This window comes from Falco naumanni, chromosome 7 (genome assembly GCF_017639655.2).
Source record: "Falco naumanni isolate bFalNau1 chromosome 7, bFalNau1.pat, whole genome shotgun sequence".
Taxonomy (NCBI): Eukaryota; Metazoa; Chordata; class Aves; order Falconiformes; family Falconidae; genus Falco; species Falco naumanni.
In genome coordinates, this window is record NC_054060.1 from 8120343 (window position 1) to 8141251 (window position 20909).

Consider the following 20909-nt stretch of genomic DNA (forward strand, 5'->3'; position numbering starts at 1 on the left):
TATTTCTTCTTACACAATCGGCTATACAAGCAACTGCTTTCCTGCCTATGGATTTATGGAAACTCCTCCCACTTTCCTTCTGGACATTAAAAGAGCAAATTAAATATGGACAAAAACAAGAAAAAGGAGACTAACATCAGCAATCACCCAGCAAGCTCACTGAATGAGCAACTGTAATCTCAGTCTATCTTTGTTAAGTTCATAAGTTAATGTCCCATGTGTACCCTTTCCTGTGTGATTACTACTGATTTCACAGTGTATGATTAACAAAACAAGTCTCTGGAAGTCAAACACATTTGCTTGTTATAGAGAATACAGTTGATAAGATGCTTTGTAATAGCAGACTCAGGCAGCCCCCAACAAAATACAGCAAGACATAAAACCTGAAAATTTAACTTTTAGTAATAGTGACTGCATGTAGAGCCTGCAGCAGTCTCATCCGTCTGACCTTGCTTTGTGAACTACAAATGACCTCACTGAAAAACAACAGAGACCTTTTCTTGCTCTAGGCTGTCTCTTGATTGTATCTCTTCCTTCAGGTTACGGTAACTGCTCTTTTCCAGGGGTTGGGAAGAAAAAAAAAAAAAAAAAAAAAGAGAGAAGCAGAGTAGAAACACTTAGCTGAAGACCCAAAGGCCCCCCAGGCCTGCTTCTTCCTCAGTTCTACCATCACTCTATTAATAACGGACAACGTTTTCATTAAACGATGCACTTTCCCGCTCCAGGATAGACTTGAGTTTTCTGTACTGATCATTATAAGAGTCCCAGGAGGGCTCCCACAACCACACTGTCTTCACAACAGAGACAAGAACTATCTGTTCCTACACAAACCATACACTACAGTGATCCCAAGAGTGAGAGAGACCTAATAACCCACAAGTGAAAGAGGTACAGAGCCTAGTTATCAAATTCCATCCTGTAGGATAAAAGCATCCCCCATTCAAACTTCTCATATAAAGTCTTTACAGATAAAAGATTTCTCTCAGCTGCCCCCAAATGGCAGGAAGCCATTTCTCATGCATGGCAATTACTTTTGTATTATTTTATTTCAAATTGAAGAAACCTCCCTAATCATATTAAATCTTTTTCAGCTCTGTGTTAGTTGTTGCATTTAGGAAACAGTCCCCTGTTCAGTTCAGTTTAATACTTGAAGCAGTGACTTTGAAATGGGAGCAAAATATTGCTTCTGTGATTTTTCCCCTCTCCCTTACACAGTACTGTTGATACACATTTAACCCCATGTTAGGCAGGCCATTATGTTGTGCAAAGGGCTATAAAAACACATATGGCGATACCACCCACTGGTCTGAAGAGTTTGCAGTGTGAAGAGACACTGCATGGTAACGGCATCAGAAGCTGAGAAGTTGTCACCTTTCCCATTCAGAACTGATAACATTCTCATTACAGTCTCTTCAAAAGGTAAATACTATTTGTGTTTCAAAGACTCCCCTGTATTCTTAATATTTTCTTATGAAAACTGGATGAAGAAACTAAAAAGATGAATAATTTAAACATGGAAGTAAACAAGCTATCATGCAAGCTATAACTGTCTACAGGAAGTCTTCAAAGTGCTTCCTTGAAGTACTTGGAATAAAAGATTACCAAAACCATTTATTTCTGGAATATCACCTAAAAACTGGCTAGGATACAAGCAGATACGTACCGAAGTTATTTGACTTAGCACTGCTAGCATTACTTAAGTTCACAGCCCCAAAAAAGTTCTCAAGAATATTATCCCATGGTAAAAATAATGAAAATTTTACAACTTAAAACATTGTACTTGCAGAAATTATGACTATTGATAATGTTCCATTAGCATCTGGAAACAGATTGTGTTGCCACTGCTACAGTTAATAATGCTGCGTGGCATTCAAATTCAGGGGCACTGCTAGTCAGGCATGGTGAAATTAAGCTTCACTTTTTGGGTGGTCATCTTGAGAGACATTTTTCAGAGTAGGCTGTTCCACTGTAATATCAGCTAAAAAACTTCTAAGTCCTTCAGAAAGATGATGTTCCCTGTTCACTCATCTATTCCAAGTCATGGAATAAGAATGGCCCAGAGAGCAGCCAGAGAGCTTGCTACCAGCTAATGCATCAGCAGTAAATAAAACTTTCCTCCTAGACAACCACATTTTATAAAGTCCTAATCTACAAAAAGTATGCACTCTAGATTTTTAAATGCCTTGGAAATCTATATGACACAAACTTTTGCCTAAAAATCAATTCTGAGTTACAATTTGATTAGCAGAAAATTGCTATCACATTTGTTTCTACATTTGTCTACCTCATGTCCTTTTCATTCATAGGCTGGCTGATTTAAGCTTTCTTTAAAAACTCCCCAAGAAAGTCGGTGACATTAAAACGTCCTTTGATGCTCTTTCACTAAGCAGTGAATATTAACAGTTATGGTGACCCTGTTCCCTAATGTGTCTCTGTTGGATCAATAGCAGTTAAGTGCCACTGTTTTACAATTAAAAAGGGGATCATTTTAAATTTAAAAGCTCATAGCTAATTTTCTTCTTGGCACTTAATAGCATAATTCATTTTTGAAAAACCACATAGGGAGAGCATATACTTTATTCTTTGTCGGCAGCCTTATTGGGGCTAGTTTTAGTACTCATTGTTGCATTATGTATAATTTACAGCAATGCCCAGTCAAACCTGCCACATGGCAGAAAGTGTCATATTGCTCCTAAATATGAGTTTGATCCACGGGCAAGCAGAGGAAGAACTTGCTGGATCTATAGCTGAGTGAACACCTTTTTGATATGTCCTTTCTAGCGAATTGCTTTCAGTGTTTTATTTCTGCACCTTCTTGTTAAGGCAAGGCCTCAGATTTTTGTAGGCTGAGAGGTTTGTGCTCTGCTCAAATTGGCCAACAGGTAGGTAGAAGTTTCTGAAGCCTGGGCAATCCAGTACTGTGTGCAAAATAATACACCCTGAGTAATATAACACTGCACTTTCTACCTGTCAAAAAAGCACTCCATCTTCATTATTTCATCCTATGAAGTTTTTTGGTGGTTTTTGGGGGTTTTGGTTTTTTTGTTGTTTTTTGTTTTTTTTTTTTCAGTTGAGAAAACTGAACAAAAGTAGCAATGAAAACAACCTACTGCCTCTTCCCCAAGCCCCCCATGGGTATTGAGCTGAAGCACTTCCACTATGGAAGCAGCAGCTAAGTGTGTGCCTGAACATTATGTAGGTTTTGACCTTTTACTGCCATTATCCAGACAATGCACACGAACAGTCTTTCTCTGTTTAGATCCCACATCTTAAAGCTGCACCAAAGTAGTCCATATAGGGCTTATTTATGACAGGACATAAGTTAAGAAAAGGTAATGCTGAGGTTTCTGGTAAGCAGAAGCTTTCCTATCTTCAGTGTTTCTGCCCTCAATGTCCCAAGCACACTGGAAATGAGAAGAATCAAGAGACAGAGTTGTCTCCATTTTCCCACATTCTGCAAATCCTCTAGAGAGGACTGCACTAGTCTTAGGAAGCAAGAGGTTTCCAACATAGACACATAAAGACTTTTTTTTGTCAGGGGCTTTTGACTAATGCACTTTCAAAAGCTACAGCAAAACTCTTGTCCAGTGATCTTGAAGGAAATGAGCTCACTGAGCAAGGTTAAGGATGGAATATGAACTGTGGCTTTTGTATGTTTGTAAAGCATGTCAAAAGTCCACACTGCAACTCAACATTCAGGCAATGCAGTTGTTCTGAGCAATGAGACCAAGAGCTTAGGCACATTAGTAGAGAACATATTGAATCTGTAAGTACTCAGTTATTAAATTATTCTTATTTCTTCTGCAATAGGGCTGTTGTGCCTTGACCTGGGTTTACTGCCACACTTACACAGGCAGAGTCAACTGTCTGTAGACATAGTCCAGTAAGCAACAGAAAAAGTATAGTTTAGTTAAATAGCATAAGTGTAAAGCCATGGTTGTAGTATAATTCTGCTATTATCTACAAATCCATAATAATGATGCCCATTTCCCATTCTGGGCTGAAGATTGCTATGTCTGGCACTGATTCAAGTCCTGAGGAACTCTGAGGAAACTATTGGGCTTGGAAGCCACACAACCTGCCCTAAAAAGAATGCTTCAAATTTGACTACAACAATAGTCAAGAACAACCTCAAATTATCCATGGCATCCACACAGAAATACATTCACATACACTCCTCTACTTCGCACCTCGCAGCAAAAAACCCAAAATATTCAACTACACCTCTATTTCCTAAAAAATGCAGTTTTGGAAAAAGTTTCCCAAATACCAAATATCCTGGATCAGTTTAATTATTAATGCCTACACTGTAAACAGATGGCTATTAGTTTCCCTGACCCTTTGTAATATGCACAGTAACAGAAATAGGGGAAATTAGGGAGTTACATGTACTTTTTGAGAACTGCAGTTTAAAAACTGGTTCTTGTAGCTGGAATTTTGCAGTCCAGAAATTCAGGACAATCCCCATCCCCAAACAATATCAACTATTTCTAAAATGGGAACACAGACACAGAACTCTGAAAGTTTAGGACTACATTAGAATAAAAGGTGGTATTTCCTGAATTTCTGAGGTCAGTTTCATTTGACATCACAGCAGAGAGAAGCATACGGATGCAGCTAATTGCATCAATATTGGGTTTTGTATGTGATTACAGCTACTGCTGAAACAGTAACAGCAGTGTTAAGGCAGTGCTGGAGAATCATTACCTGATTGTTTTAGTAACTTTGTGAAGAAGAAACCTCTCTTTGCTGTTTCCCTTTCCCCCTGAAAAATAATACATGAACTCTAAAAGATATTTACAGAAAACAGCACTACTGGTCCCCAGCTGACACTGACGTTAGCAGACAAATAAGCCATCCTCATTCACAGGTAAAGACTAGCTGAGGCTTTTAACGTAAAAGCCCATATTCATCCTGAATGAAATAAATTCTCTTAACAAATCACTGCTGTGCATTAGTAAAAAAATAACTGGAGCCACTGAGCTGCTGCAGTATGATAAAGGCACATCAAACAGAGGAAATGTTCAGGTTAATGCAAGCTGGCTCCCCCGGGGACACTCTCACCCAAATGGTCATCTCTGTAACCCAAGTCATCAAGGGGACAAGGAAGCTGGAAATGGCAGTAGATCAGGTTCTAACATGCCACTGTACAACACAATTAACTGCTTACACCAGGCGTTGCCTTGTTTCTGCCACGTTGCACTTCTCACATTTCATGTAATAGTGTTTGCAAAGTGCTCCCAGTTTTCAATTAGTCAGCCTTGCCCTCCCCCTTACATTCATCTGTGCCATTCTGACTGCCTCCAGTAGACTATTTGGAAGTTAAGTCTCACAAACTCTCAAAGCATGTGTTTCAAAGACATTGGTGGCAGTCTTGCAGTTTTATTATTTTCTTTTTGAAAGCCAGTCATTAGGGAGAATTTATTCTATACACTTCTGAGGAATCAAGTCAGGGATATAACTTCCCTTTGCTTTATTGCCCTAGGTGTACAAGGAATTTGTAACAAAGTAAGCAGTAACCACTTCATCTACAGAATAACCTTTCTGTGAGTGTCCTACCTATTGATTTGGTGATGTCCATCACAAAATCTCAAACTACTGCTTCATACCCTGCTTCTCTTTGATGTAGACTTATGTAACTGCATACAAATAAAAAAATAAAAATCAAAGAGCCAGGAGTTTTGTCTTCCCTCTGTGCCCTACAATGAACACCATAATAACAACTGCCATTTTTTTGGGTGTAATTAACTTTTTATATCTTTTCATACCTAAGTGAAATGCATGTGTTTTAGGACAGAAGAAACAAGACTAGCATTCTATAGGCTTGGTTTTCATTAGGTAGTAAGTGTTTATAAGTACCTGCAAGAACGTCAGTCATCTCAGAAAATACACCATGTGTTTTTTAGGACTGTATTGCTATGTTTTGCTCCAGTTACTATATTGTCACTTGAAACAGACTCATGTAATACATGATTTCAAACTCTTGAGAAGTTACAGAAGGTTCAGATTTAAGGCCTGATACCTGACAGTTACAGTTATTTGAAAAATGCAGACACTGCAGGTAGCAAGCTAAATGGCTCAACAGGTCGTAATATTGGGTTGTAAACTTCAGATGATCAGAAATCTTTAAGCAGGTTTGTATTCTGTACACTAGTTTAAAAGAACTTTGAAAAGTAACCAAACCAGCCTCTTGTAAGATTTTTTTTTTTTTTTTTTTTTTTTTTAAACACATCTCAACTCCAAAGCCGCCTCCCAGGATATAAGCACCCTAGAGTGTGGAACAAAAAATACTCCATCACACAAAACCAGATGCAAATGTGGTTCATGTTCTCAGTTTTCAGAGCTCATTGAGAACCTGAGCTAAAATAGTCTCCTAAAAACTAACTTTTATTACAAGAAACTGGTTACTTCCAATTGCCTGATACAGAAAAAAGTGAGAACATGTCTGTCTTCTTTCCTGTACTTCCAATAAAACATTAGATGAAAAAGATTGAAAATTGCTATTTCTAAAATGTTCATGACAAAAACGTCAGTTGGGAGGGATGATTAAAACCCATATTTTAGTATGTTAACTAATCCTGCTCTGTGTTTATAGCAGTGATTGAAAAGGTAGCTTCTAGTCAGTGATATTCAGCATAGCACAGGATCCTTTCTGGCAACCCAAGAAATAAAAGATTTAGGGAAGCAAACCCAGGGTACTTGGTCTGTCACTGGAAAACTTCTGGCTTAAACCAGTCAGCCTTAGCTTGGAAAAGCAATGAGCTGAAGCTGATTACACTCAGGCAGGAGTCTGAACAAGGGCTGGGAATGACTCCCTATGTACCAATATTTTACCAGACATTTGGGCATGTTGACAGTAAACCTCTTCTCATGGTATTTCCACCATCTGGAATTTCCCCAAATAGGTCTACATAAGAGTCTGGGTATGACCAAGCTATACATGAAAACATCCCCCTCCTTAAATCTGAATTGTAAACAAAAATATCAGTTGGAGGAGTCTGACCTCTACTCCTTACTAACATTCCAATGTCTGGAGAAGGAATCATATTTTTGGTCCTACAAATTTTCAGAACACTCAAGGCAGCCTGAGAGATCAACCAGGCTGCAGACCTGATCTGGAGGCCAGAGGCCCCCCTATGGACTTTGTGGATTTGGATCAGGGCCACAGAGAAACAGCAATTTTTTCAGGTTGCATTAGAAGACAATTGCCATTTGTAGGCAACGTGTGAATATTCATGTGACTTTATTGCACTGAATCCAGTAAAGTTTTACTCTGTATTAAGTTATTGCAATGTTTGAAACCAAGCTACAAAATTTTAATTAAAAAAAAAAATCAGTAAAATCCATATGGCTCCCAGGTGTTCTTCAACCTGGTCCCCAGCTTCCTCTTTCCCCCCACAAGAAAAAAAAAATAAAAATCTGGATTTACACATAGAGATACCCTTCACTCTGCCACCATCCTGATATTATTGTCTACATTGTTGCAGACAAAGGTTTGAGCTTCCTGCACAGTATGGGCCCAAGTCTGCTTTCCCATTATACAGCATTTACAGATGTTTTCAGGAAATTTGCTCCAGGCAGGTGAAAAGGAGTAAACTTCTTGGTTTTACTATATATTAATATTTCCTCCCTTGTCCCAGCATCCATGTGTAATTCATTCTCCGTTCAACCCCGAGATGTCCACATTCCTGAACAGGCATAAAGTCAGTCAGGATTTTATATTAGACCTTGTCAGGTTATTTTAAAAGCATGTTTACTGATTTTTTTGGTTTTGGGGTTTTTTTTGTTGTTTTGTTTTTTGGTTTTTTTTTTTTCATTCAGATAACCTATCCACACAACATGTTCAAGCAGAGCAAAAACTTAGAAGTACTATCTTAGAATTCACTTCCAATATTTTCCTTTTATTTATAATGTTGGAAAATGTAGTACAGAAACAATCTTAGTACCTTTCTGCATAGAATATCTTGAGTTAATTTACTCATTTATCTTGACAGAAGGAAAACACAGCAAGCTTTAAATTGATTAGAGATATTTTCCAGGTACAAACCAGAATGGATTGTGTCCTATAACACTACAGAAAAAAACCTCTGCACTCAGTTTTCTTCCCAATTTATTAAACTTAAACTTTAAAAATGCAATTCTCGAGAGTCTTACTTGAAAGTCTGCTGGCATTTTCATTGCTATAGGTAAAACTGTTTTAAGCACATTAAACAAAAAGAATCACTTCAAACCATGGAAAAGATTACCTAATCCTACCTGTGATTTCAAGATAAGGTAAATCTACTCCACATAAAGATTACAGTTGTGAGACCTGTCAGTTCCTAAGCCTAACAGTTTTCCAGGCACTCAGACATTGCATGAAAAGTCAAGGACAAAAAAAAAAAAAAAGAAAAAAGAAAAAAAAGAAAAAACCTCATGTGTCAATGAAAAGAAAACACATTTGCCTACTAAAAACTATTTTGGGACAAAGGAGAAGGACTAGCATAACAAACTGTACAAGACTCAATTTTCTGGAATATATTTATTGATCTTTAGCTGGCAAAGCAGTACATTGCTCTGCCCTGGACATCTTGCCACTTATGCCCAACAGTTATTAAGCCCTGTTTAGACTTCTAGTCATCCACTGTTCTCTTCCTCCCTCCATGTTCTCTGGGTTTTACTGCATTTTCTTGATTTGCACTCTTAAATTACCATTCAATACAGTGCCCATTCAGCCACTGAAACTTTTAAAATACATATATGTAGGTGACAGTTATCTAGGGAGAAGTCCATTTCCTTATTCTGGTCCTTTATGCTAGATTTGATGCCACCCAATTCCCTAAATATGGGTATTTGCCATGGCAACAACTGCAGCACAGTTTTGCAGAACTCACCCCTTAAGTGGCTTAATAGATATGGTATTTATTCCCTTTCTGAAGATTTAGCTTCAGTGACACATTAATACAAACATAAATGGAGCAAATATTTGTGTGCTTCTTGGGAATAACAAAGGCACGTTTATCTGATACACACAGAAAAGACATTTTTGAACCTCATTAATACATGAGTAGAAGTCAATGGAGGAAAATGGATCTTGTTAACTGGCTTCTTGGATACCAATAAGCATCTCATTTGCCTTAAACATATCAACCTAGCAACACTATTTATTCAATATAGAATAATCAGTGACATTAGAGAGCACAGGCATTGCACACAGAGGAATGATTAATCTATTATTCATTCCACAATAAAGACTCTAAGGGATTTACCATATGAAAAGTGATATTCACAAAAGGTGGCGTGTTTTTTTTTTCTCCTGACCTGTATGGGAATTCCTGTCCTGTGGGATGAATTCCATTGAATAACATTGAGAGTTTTGGTTGTGTGTAGTTGTGTGGGTTTTTTTGAAGTACCCTTCCTTCCTGCAAGGCAAGAGATATTTCAGAGGACTAAGGCACCGAGTACGTGGCATGAAGACACATGCACATACATCTCTACAGACGGTAGCACTTCTGTGTCTTCTGAAGAGTGATGGAATAGTGTTGATGTGAGAATCAGAAGCACCTTCTTGCTAGCTGGTGCCTATCTTGCCAAAAGGATTAGTGTTGACATAAGGATATATGCACATACAGACACATATATAGGAACACTTGAGAAAAGCAACTGGAAACCTCACAAGAAAGAGGTCTCCATCACTGTCAGAGGCCTGTTCCCCTTATCCAGAGGATAACCGTGATTCTTGTATTGTGCCCCAGAACCAAAAACCTCTGAGAATGTTTTCCCTGCACACTTCAGCATAAGCTAACATCAGTCCAATAGCTTTTGAACCAGAGCACAAGCAGCTACCTCCAAGAAGGCCAGTAAACAACTAGACAGTGCACCTGCTTGGGATAGTTTAGATGCAGCCATTATTTTTTTTCATCAACAGTTTAATAATTATTAAGAATCATTCTGCTTACTCTGCAGTAACAGCAATGGCCTGAGTTACAACCCATAAATAGTCTAGCCCTATAAGCCCTATAGTTAAACAGATGCACAGCTGTGTGTTTAATTGGTGTCAAGATGGCACCTGAAAAGCAGTTATTTCAAAATAGATTTAAATAACAGGACAGGTGACTTGCAAGAACTCGTGTGCATTTGCGTGGACAGCTTAGTACTCTGTGATTTCAAAGACCAAATCTAATTTCTTTCTTTCATCAAGTTTCTTCGAGAAGCTGAGGGGCCATTACAATCAAGGAGAACTTTTGTCTAAGTAAGCACTAAGTAAAAATTATAGAAGTGGGATTTAGATTATGAAACTTTCTAAAAGGCAAGTTGTTATTTGATTTTGAAATGTAATTGAAAATAAGAATAATGAAGATAACTCCAATTACTCTGGAATGGCCTTCTGCTCTTTGCAGGGTATGCGGTGATTAACTAGCCTTTTATAACACTTCATTTTTTCTTTCCCCCCAGTGATGGAAAATTTACCCAGGAATCCTTGGGCAAGAATAATTTGTTTTGGCAAAGATATTTGTAATAGAGTAAAGGGAGGGTGCTAACCTCTCCCTCAGTTAACGCACCCACTCAGCTGATCAGCTTTTCTGTGGGCTGCAAGGAGAGGCCAAGAGAGAAACTTGTGGAGGAGGATTCTCCATGCCAGTTTTGAACAGGTTAGCACAGCAGACAATGCAGAGGGCTGTTCTGCAACTTTTACCATTTTGGCTAGCATGAATTAACCTTAGGGCCTACATCACAAGTATACTAGTCTCAGCACACCTGTAAACACCACTGAACTGAGTGTTTATGAAAAGCAAGCTGCACTTCTATGAACCTCTGGTGAATACTCCCACTTTGTTGGACTCTGAATAGGCAGACCTTGTTGGTACATTTATTCTCCTTTCACTATTAATTTTGGAGAATAATACAGTCCTACTGAGATCCATGAGTTACCTGTTGCCTTAAAATTTACTAGCAATATACTAGATTAAAAGCAATGGTAGTTTCTCTCATCAGGAGCTCTATAGCATCTCACCACTTATCACCCATGTGCATCCTGATTGAACTCCAGAGACCTTTGAGAAAACACTTACTTTTTGATGACTGAAATAAGGGTGCTGTTTTATGCCACAGTTTAGTTTAAATTATGCAAAACTCTGAGATATGCAAGGCATAAAGAAAGGAAGAACAAGGCTTTTAATTGAATTCACGATCCATTTCAATTGAATTGCTAAAACCCTAAAACAGAAGGGCAGTTTTGCATTCTGCTAACATAATCCACCTCCATCCACGTTACTCCCCATGAGTCACACATACCCTTAGTGCATGAGATGCAAGAAAACAACACATAGCAAGTAGCTGAATTAGCCTCTCCTTTTAGGCCTTATATTTGACCATGAAAATAGTGAATATCCAGATAGGATTATTCCAGTTATTATCTACAATTCCTTGTTAATTATCCAAAAGAAAACGTCTTCATTTGGAAATTCCAGGTTTTGTGCCAATTAGCTGCATTTGTTCCTCTGCTGCTGTCAATAACTGCATTTACTTTAGACCTTTCTAGCACGGCATTTCAGAAGCTGTTTGCTGCTTCTCAGCCCACAGCAGAGTAATTCAATCTGTTAGGCTATTGTTCCTATAGGAGACAGCATTTTTGTGTTACTGTCCTCTGAATTAGCTTGTAACAGAGTAAATAAAATGACAGGGGCAATTAAGAGGCAGAAGCACGTACCCTATGATCAGAAATTCAGGTTCTCAAAGCTTTAAGCTACAGACCCTACAGAACAAGGCAGAGAGCCAGTGCTGGAGCCAGTCCCCACACAGGAGCGTTTCCCTGATGAATGGCTGATGGCAACAGCACTTCAGCACTGAGACGTGCCCTCCCCTGTCTGAGCTCTCACAGTCTCCAGCAGGACAGCCCACCAGCAGCCTTCACCCTGCCACCCAGGTCTGACCCTATTCCCCTGCATGCAAACATCGCTCCTCTCCCTTACCACGGTTTCTTCCCATCCTACCTGCTTGGTCCTCTATTCTTCTGCTCCCCAGGGCCTTGTGGCTTCCTGCCCACCTCCCTCCCTGCAGTGACTGTATCCCTGGGTGCTCTACACACACCTGCAGTCATAGCTGAGACACATGGCACGGTGAATGTCTTCTCCTTTGCTGGAGTCAACCACCATGGCTCAAAATGGCGCCTGCAGCCTCCAGAAGGGGGCTGAGTGCAGCAGGGCAGGAAATAGACCCTTGCACTGCTCATGGGGTGGCAACGGAGCCCTCTGATTGGCTGAGCCCTCAGGGCCAGCAGCTGCCGGCCATGCCCCGCCCGCCATGGTGGTGTTACCTCAGGGTGTGGAGGGCGGGAGAGGCAAACACCTTGAATCACGCAGAGCTGTGGAAACGAGCTTTTGAAATGTTCACCTGGCTGCTGCACAAGCAGCAAATTTTCTATGCAGCCCTACAAACCCGGCGGGCTCTCCCCTATACTACGTCAGTAGCCAAGGGTGGCAGGATGGAAGTTCCTCAGAGAAGCTGGTGCTGCTGTGGCAGCCACTGGTGGCAATAGGGAGAGCCTGGAAGTCGTGGGGGGGTCTCCGTGAGCGAGATGGGGCCTATATCTCATTGTTCCCACACAGTAACAATCAATAGAGATGTAATTACTACTGTTGCTATTTGGCATAGCTAAAAAGGGTAGTGCAGCTTTGTGCCGGTTCTTCCATTGAGGATGCAGCTCTGCAAAACTACTCCTTTTATCTTTCTTTACATATTTATTACAACTCTTTAGACTGATCCATGCAAACTAAATGAAAGCAACCAATAGAAAGAGGCCGGCTTGTGCCAGCAATCCCCAGACTGTCAAGCGATCACTGAAGATTGGACAGGTCCTGATGAAATAAATGTTGGCTGCTGACTCTTCCAATTTTGCAACACTCCTCTGTGTCACTGGAGCAGCCTTGTCCAAGATTGAGATATTTGCAAACTGTCATCTTTCATAAATATCTGCCTTGAGTGACACTTTGCCCCCCTCCATTTCCCTTTGAAATGTACCTAGCTGGCATGGAGCCTGCGGGATTTCATTGCTTGTGATAGGTGATTAGCAAAGAGATGATTTCCTCCTCCCTCCCCCTCCTCCCCTCTGCCAAAGGGCTGAGTGACAGGTCCAAAAGGCGAAAGGCAGACTGGGGAAGCAAATCTGCCAGAGGCAGAAGTGATGACACTCCGAAAACACTTCATTCATCTTGCCAAATTACAGGCTGGGCTGGGGACTGATGGGGACTGGAGGAGGGGGGATAATCTTTTGCATTTGCCTTGCATGTTCTCTGCTCAAAAACGTTGCAAAGCAGCTCCTGAAGCTTGAAAGATGCACCCCAAACCCCTTCAATTTCTGCTCTGTAATGCTAACAGGCGAGCTGCTACCTGGCTCATGTTAGTAGCTTTCTGACGAAGCGTATTAACTGTCTTAGTCACGGATGTCAGATCCCTTAAGCTCTCACAGGCTTCCTGCCTAGACGTCAATAATTTGGGCTGAAAGGGAATTTCAAAAAAACAAAATGAAGTACTAAGTATTTAGCCCTCCCAGACAGTGGAGCTGGTGTGAACTGTACAGTGTGTCTTCCCCTAATTTATTTGGTAGGGCACCGTTCAGAGGGCAAACCAGGTATTTGTGGTTGAGAAGTTACATGTGTCTGTTTTGGGAAGGCTCCAGCCCTTGGGAAACTAATTTGGGAATTAACACAGGTGCGAGCCAGTGATTATGCTGGTTTTCCATGAGCTGTGATGTCTTCTGAACAGCAGCAAAAATTAATTGTGTGCTTGGACAAAGTTCTGCAGAAAACTTTTTTTTTTTCAGGAAGAATACTGATCTGGCAATGCAAAATCCATTGGACTATTTCTTTCTTTCCTGCCCCTCCCCTCTCCCCCAAACACTGTCTAGAGAATGGCATGGTTGGAGGTTTTTTTTTTTTCAGTTTCTTGGTTTGAAATGGATGCCTGTCTTAAATATAATTACATTTTTTAAATTTATGTTTAACAGTTTAACACTGAAATGCTTCAGACTTGCCAATTAACTACTTCAACCCAAAGTATTTTGCCTGAATTGTCAACATGCCCCAAGTCTACTCTACTTACATTTTTAGACTTGATAATTCTTTTTAATAGTGAGATTACCAACAAAGGAAATAATCTGTTTTCCTCCTACCTTTGCCCACGGCCAATGTAAGCATTGATACATCATTGAATCTTAAATTCACTCTTACAAGTGAAGAGCAAGTCAGTTATTTCAGCTGGTGCAACTGAAAGTCTCTCTTTTCTGTCATTTTGAAGTACTTCAAGAGACATAGAAGCCACTCCTAAAGAATGAGAGAAAATGATTTTATTTTTAATAATGCATGGGGTTTTAGTTTCGTTTCAAAGGAAGCAGACCAGATCCTGGTCTCTCCTATCCTAGTCTAAAGTCCAATGTGCACCCAAATACAAGAATACAGGCTTAATGCTAATGTAAAAACCTATTTCAGTTTTGTTATCTCAGGACCTAAATCTGAAATAAATGCTGATGTCACTTTTCATTTTCACTTGCGTAAATGAAGTCTTGGTTAGCCTTCTGTAGCATCATCCCCTGACAGTATCTCTCACATATATTGAAAATGGAGACTAGGGCACAATAAAGTGAATTCCTAACAACAAAAATAGACTCCTTGTACAGGACAGAGTCAAATCTCTACTGTAGGCATAAGAAGTATAATCTAAAATGACCTTAGTTAATTATCACAGAATCAGAAAAGTCAGACATGGAAAAGATGCATGCACTCTCCGTCCTGGAACTGTTTGATACAAGCATGTTTATCAGGTATTAATTTGCTAATGTGGTATTTTGTAGCCATGCAGATTTTAAACAATATTTCTACTCTGCTAAGTTCTATTTAGAAGTAGTAATTTTGAAGAACTTGAAGATATTCTAACAGTTGAATTCAAACATAATATGGTTCCTTTTCCCTTGAACACTAAAGATGTGCAAAATTTGGATTCAAAATCTACATGTTCCCAAATGCTGGGTGCCCTATATCCAAATCAACAAGTCCCTGATATTGTCATCTGGAAAAGAAATTTCAAGAAAACAAAATTATTAGATTTTTCCATTATTATATGAGCTTTTGCTTCTAAATTGAAAGTGCTGGAAAATGACCATCATTTGGTGTTGGAACCAGGGAGAACCATCAAACATGAAAATAAAACACAGGACGGATCAAAGTCAGGCAAACCTTTCTGGCAGATTTCAGTACTAAAAACTGTGCAAAAAAAATATCTGATGCCATTTATTTTGAAAAGTTATGTTCTATCATCACTCAGCAATTTACAACTTCAAACAGCTAATTGAATATCACATACAGTGTGAGGTAGGCTAGTATAACAACATATTATCCCTCCCCCCGACTTCAGACTGAGAAGCGTGGTAAGAGAAATTAAAATTAGCTTCTCAAGGACAAACACTGAATTTGTGATAGAACAGAGATTAAAACTTGCACGTTCTTTGTTTCCCTTCAACAGTGTTAACTACCTTGCTATTTTATATGTGTTTGCATACATCCAGATGTGTAGTCACACACACGCTCAACAGAAAAAAAACAGAGGGAGGGAGCATATGGATAGGCAAGCCTGAATGTCAGCACATGGACAAATAACACAGTTCAGCATCTAAGAAGGAGTTCATGCGAAGCTGAGGCATCTCCCTCCGTAATCACAATTAAAAGTAAAAATCCTTCTCAGCTGTCCTTGTAGCTTAATCATTTCCCCCTGAAAAATCAGAATTAAAAAAAGAGCAAAAGCATTCCTCATCCACAGTCATTTAGTGTGCTGGGGGCTTTCTCTTGGGGGTAGCAGCTGTGATATACAACTCTGAAAACAGATCAGGTGGCTGGTGCCTGCCAGCAGAAGAGCAGTTAAGGCTGTTGCTCTCACCTTGGAGATGTCTCCCTGGAGCCACGGATGAGGCTCCCAATCTGTAGAGAGGAACAGGACTTGTGCATGTGTTCAAGATTTCCCAGCGGTCATCTCCAAGGGTCTCTTAGTCATATATCAACTCTAGGTGGCTCTGCATTAAACTGGCAGGGTACCTAAGCATTTTAGTGGATGTAGCTATCTAATTTCTGGAGATATAGGAGAAAGTTGGGAGAAAGTGATAAATGCTACATATGTGAGCATGAGACACAGTGTAACCCATCTGTCCACCTACAAACACATGCGCTGTACACATGACAAGTTAATTGTGCATTAATCAGGATATAATCTCATACTGCTAATGCAAGTCATGATGTAATTTTACCTTCACTACTTATACAACTATGGCCATTATTATCATGTAATAAATTGTATCACTTCAGACTGATGAATGTTACTAGTTAATGTATCTCCACCTAATTTGTGTATTTCACATGGTGATGTAGCGTTGCTCTGATTTTTATTTATTTATTTATTTTACCTGGACAAATGGCCATGTAGTTGTCTTTATGTCCTCACTGGACTTTTTCAGAACACTTGCAACAGAAGAACAAAAATTTTCGGTGTTTGCTTTTATTAAAAAATAAAAAGGGGAAGATTTTACCAGAGACAGGGTTTTGCTTTTGTTAAGATATTAATTCCTTTCCAGTGAGCCCAGCTCTGAGCAGAAAAGGATCTACTTCAAGCAACAATAACCAAAAATGCTGACTTGGAATTTAACACACATTTGACCTTCCCTCATGTTTGATGCAAGAATAAAAAATTGTACATCCACACCACTCCCACAACAAGTACACAGGCCCACTTGTTAAGTCGCAAACAATATAGCTGCAGCTAAAAATGAAAATTTGTGTGTCAGAATTACATGGTCACATTTTTCCTAGCTTTTGAGGCTCCCCTATTTACATGTACAGCTTTGTGTTTGACCCTCATAAAGTTCTGGATGGTGTGTTTTTTTCTTTTTTCTTAGAACACTTTTTTTGTGATAAATATGAAAATGCAAAGAGGGAACATAGATCTAGAATTAATTATTTTTCTAATGTTTTCCATTAAGCAGCAGCTACCGTTACCAAGCTGTCATCTTTGTTGCTAGGGAAATTTTGTGCGCATGCCAGAACGGGACTGGTTGGTTCAGTGATCCACCTTACAGCCTGGGAATGCCATCGCATTGGTGAACTCCTAGATGTTGGGCTGAACAAACTCCTTCCTCCAGCCTCAGTGGGAAACAGGTTGCAGGAGTGGCACTCCTTGCTAAGCACTGCTTTTCCACACCAGCATAGCCTTGTCGTCTTTCGTCTTCTTCCTCCTGAAGTAAAAAAATTCAAATGTTTCATTTAGACATTTTCGAACCTCAAAGCATCCTGATTTTTCATTTCCAAGAGACGCTTTAAATTTCACATACAGTTTTCCACTTTCTCCTCAATGGAAACAACAGATAACCAAAGCAAGATATGAAATAATGATGGCAGTGCCAAGCAATGTATTCTTATTTTGACTTAGCAAACCAAAACCAATAATCAACTTTCTGCACAATGCTAATCAGTGACTTCAGTGAAACTTCTGCCTCTAAACATTGCACAAGTGTTAAAAGACCTTTGCTGGCCTATACAGAAGACAACACAGTCATTTTGCACAAAAAAAATATTGTTTACACTCCAAACACAGAAACAAGAGCCTAATTTTTTTCTAATATTAAAGTCAGCGGAGCACATATCACCTTTCAGTGTGCAACATTTTTCCAGTCTACAAGGTAAGACTCCAAGACAGGGAGAGATACCTTAGCACACTGTGATCAATGTACGGTTTCTGAGTGCATAATGAATGCAGTAAGAAAGGTAAAATGTTCACAATTCTTTAATATACTGGTAAGAAAACCTTGTCAGTTTACTAGTGAACGACAAATGGCAACAGGTCATATCAAGTTTCTCATGTGGCATAAAGATCATAAATGCAGTTCCCAGGGCAACCTCAGCTTTAATAAAATGAAGTCATCCGTGTGTTGCTTTGTATTAATATAGCAACGAGGTTTAAGCATATATAAGCCATGATTTTTCCTCAAGTGTTAAATCAAATTGAATCACAGGTTTTTATGAGTGATAAAATGATAATAGACCAGATCTGGTCAGCTAGGATAATAACTTGATTCAGTACTTTGGATGTAAGTGTTTAAGGTTTCCACAATAAAACTGTAATGTTATACCCTAAAGTGTGTTAATAGCATTAAGTGATGTAACAGCGAAAGCGAACTGACAGAATGGAATACCCATAGGGCCATCATAATAGAAATAATTTATAATGTAACAGCAATAAAATCTTTAATGTTATCTCAATCCAGTCCTGTCCCCATGTCCGGGGTTTCAGATTACACATTATTTTTTCTATGCATTTAAGTGTTAACTTAAAATAATTAAGAAAATGGTTTTCAAAGTGGAAGAGCCTCTCAAAGTTGCTGACCTGATAATGATATTATTAACTCTTTCTTTCCTACCAAATTCCCATGTGGCCGATAGCTGATATACAAGGAGGTAAATGTTTTCTGCTTCCAATAAGAGATCATTTTTTTCCCTTTAAAAGCAATTTAAAGCGTCAGGGAATATGTAGGACTACCATACTACATGAAAAAAATATCTCATTCTCACCATTCTCACACCCAAACACAAACACAAACTATGTTGTAAAAGAGTTTGAACAAACACCCAGTAAATGTCATCTCACTATAAACACATAATGTTCATACATGGGGCTATCTCCTAGGGGAAGGGGATGACAATAGTGTGTCTTCCATCCTCATCATGGCAAATCAAAACAGAACATGGAGGGAAGACCCTGCTTAGTAGAAAAAGTCCTTACAGGCAAAGTGCTGGGATAAGTTCCCCAGAGGGCCCATGGGATCTTCTGTACTTGAGATCTTTAAAAACAAAAATGATCAAACATCTATAAGGTATGTGAATGTAATGTATTTTACCTGACCCCTTCACAGAAGGGTAGATCAGAGAAACTCATACATATGACATAAAATTACTCCCTCCATATCTTACAGCATAAGTATCTTCCCTGGAATCTCAATATGGAGTGATCTTTAGTATCTCTTAAGACACCTGTCTTCAGGAGGTAAAAAGATTTTTTGCTCTTTATTCTCTTCAAAATGTTTGAAAACTACTAACTGGACAGACGTACACAGATATTGCAAAACACATGCAGAAACATACCTTTCAGAAGTAAACTGAAAACATTACTTAAACCAGAGAGTATTTGATTCAAGATAAGGTATAGTTTTATTCCTTCTTCCTGGCCAAACTGACACCGAAGAATATTGACTGTTTTAGGCAGACATGCTGAGGGCTTTCTATATTGTATGCCATGCCTCGGAGGAGCCAGAACAGAATAAATTCAGCATCTGAATTCTCTTGCAAAGCCATCCAACCCAGGACTAATAACCTGTTTCTTCAGAAAATACTCCAGCATCAGACATACAAGATAGTTATTGTGCAATTAAGAAAAATCCTCTGACTCTTAGGTTCTCTCTGGACCCACCAGGGAATGCAGGAAAAAATAACTGGAACTGAACAAAGCAGCAGCTTATCATCTTGAAATATGCCAGGTTAATCGTCCCTTTAAAAGCAAATGTATTAGGAAAACATTAGACCCTTAGCCCTCTGCGACATAATTACACAGGCTTCTGATTAAACAGAGGCACTCATTAAGTAAAACATTTTATTTTAGTTTCTTGGTTGCTGGTATTATTGGGCTTCCTGCCCAATTCCAGCCAGGCTACCATATGAACAGTGAAAAGAGCCAACATTGTTAATACAATAACAACGACGACACTTGGCACTTCCATCATTCCCTTGATCTCAACATCTTAAAGCAATTTACAGATATTACTTGGTTGCACCATGTGACAAAATTGTTGAGCAGGTAAGATTGATCACCCTTATTTTACGGATGGATAAAGCGGCAGAAAGGTATTCAGTTGGCTTTCCCTGGCTGCTAGAAAGTTAGTGGTCAGATCCAGAAGTCCTGAAGAGAAACCACTTGGAATTACTGTTTCAACAATGACTGGACTTTTTCCTCCCTCCTTAATTGCTGGTCTCCTTTATTGGTTCTCTGTAGCAGAAGAAAGCTCGTGCCATGAAAAATCAAGCAGGGATGCAAATCATACTGAAAAGGCAATTATTTGTAGTTTAAGAAAGGCCAGTTCAATTTCTTTCCTTATAGATTTGTGTTGTTTTATATAAAACAGTAAGGACCAAATTTTGGCCAGCTAAGACTTAAAGTTTGCACTGGGGGATAAAGGTGTAAGTAGCAGAGGGGGAACGATGTTTTATTTCCTAGTTCACCAAGTCTGGTTGTTCAAACACACATAGGGAGGCTTCTTTGCAGAGCTTCCAGCAGTGGGAATGTAAGAACATTTTTACATGGGGTCTAGGAATAAATTTATAAATTTGCAACCTGAGTTGCCAACAGCACTTGGTCTCAAAAGCCCTCCCACCCTCCTGATCCATCTTTGGAAAGATTTCTGTCAGCCAGTGTCTGTGAAGGGGCTTCTGGCAGACTAGAATCCATGTATGGAATTATGTATCCAAACTTACAAAATAAGGCTCCCAATCTACAGATGTATATACCTATCTTCAGCCTGAGGAAGAGTGAAACAGCTTTTGTCTTGCATCTAAAAACACCTCATATGTTGAAAGCTGAGCACAGCTCACATTTGCTGCTCTTGGTATTGCTTCAGGAGAAAAATTTTGCTGAATATAGAGTTTCACTTCACACAGAGAGGGTTTCCTCCCTAAGCTTGATAAATGTTCCTCAGTGGTGTGCTGGATAGTAAGGAGACTCACTGGTCATCTGCCAGATTTCTGCATTAGCAAAACAGTTATTTTTGTCTTTAGCCTAAAAGAGAGAAGTTTGATATCTAAAAGCCTGAAGTGTTAAACTCATCTTAAGCACGCAGGTTTGGAAAC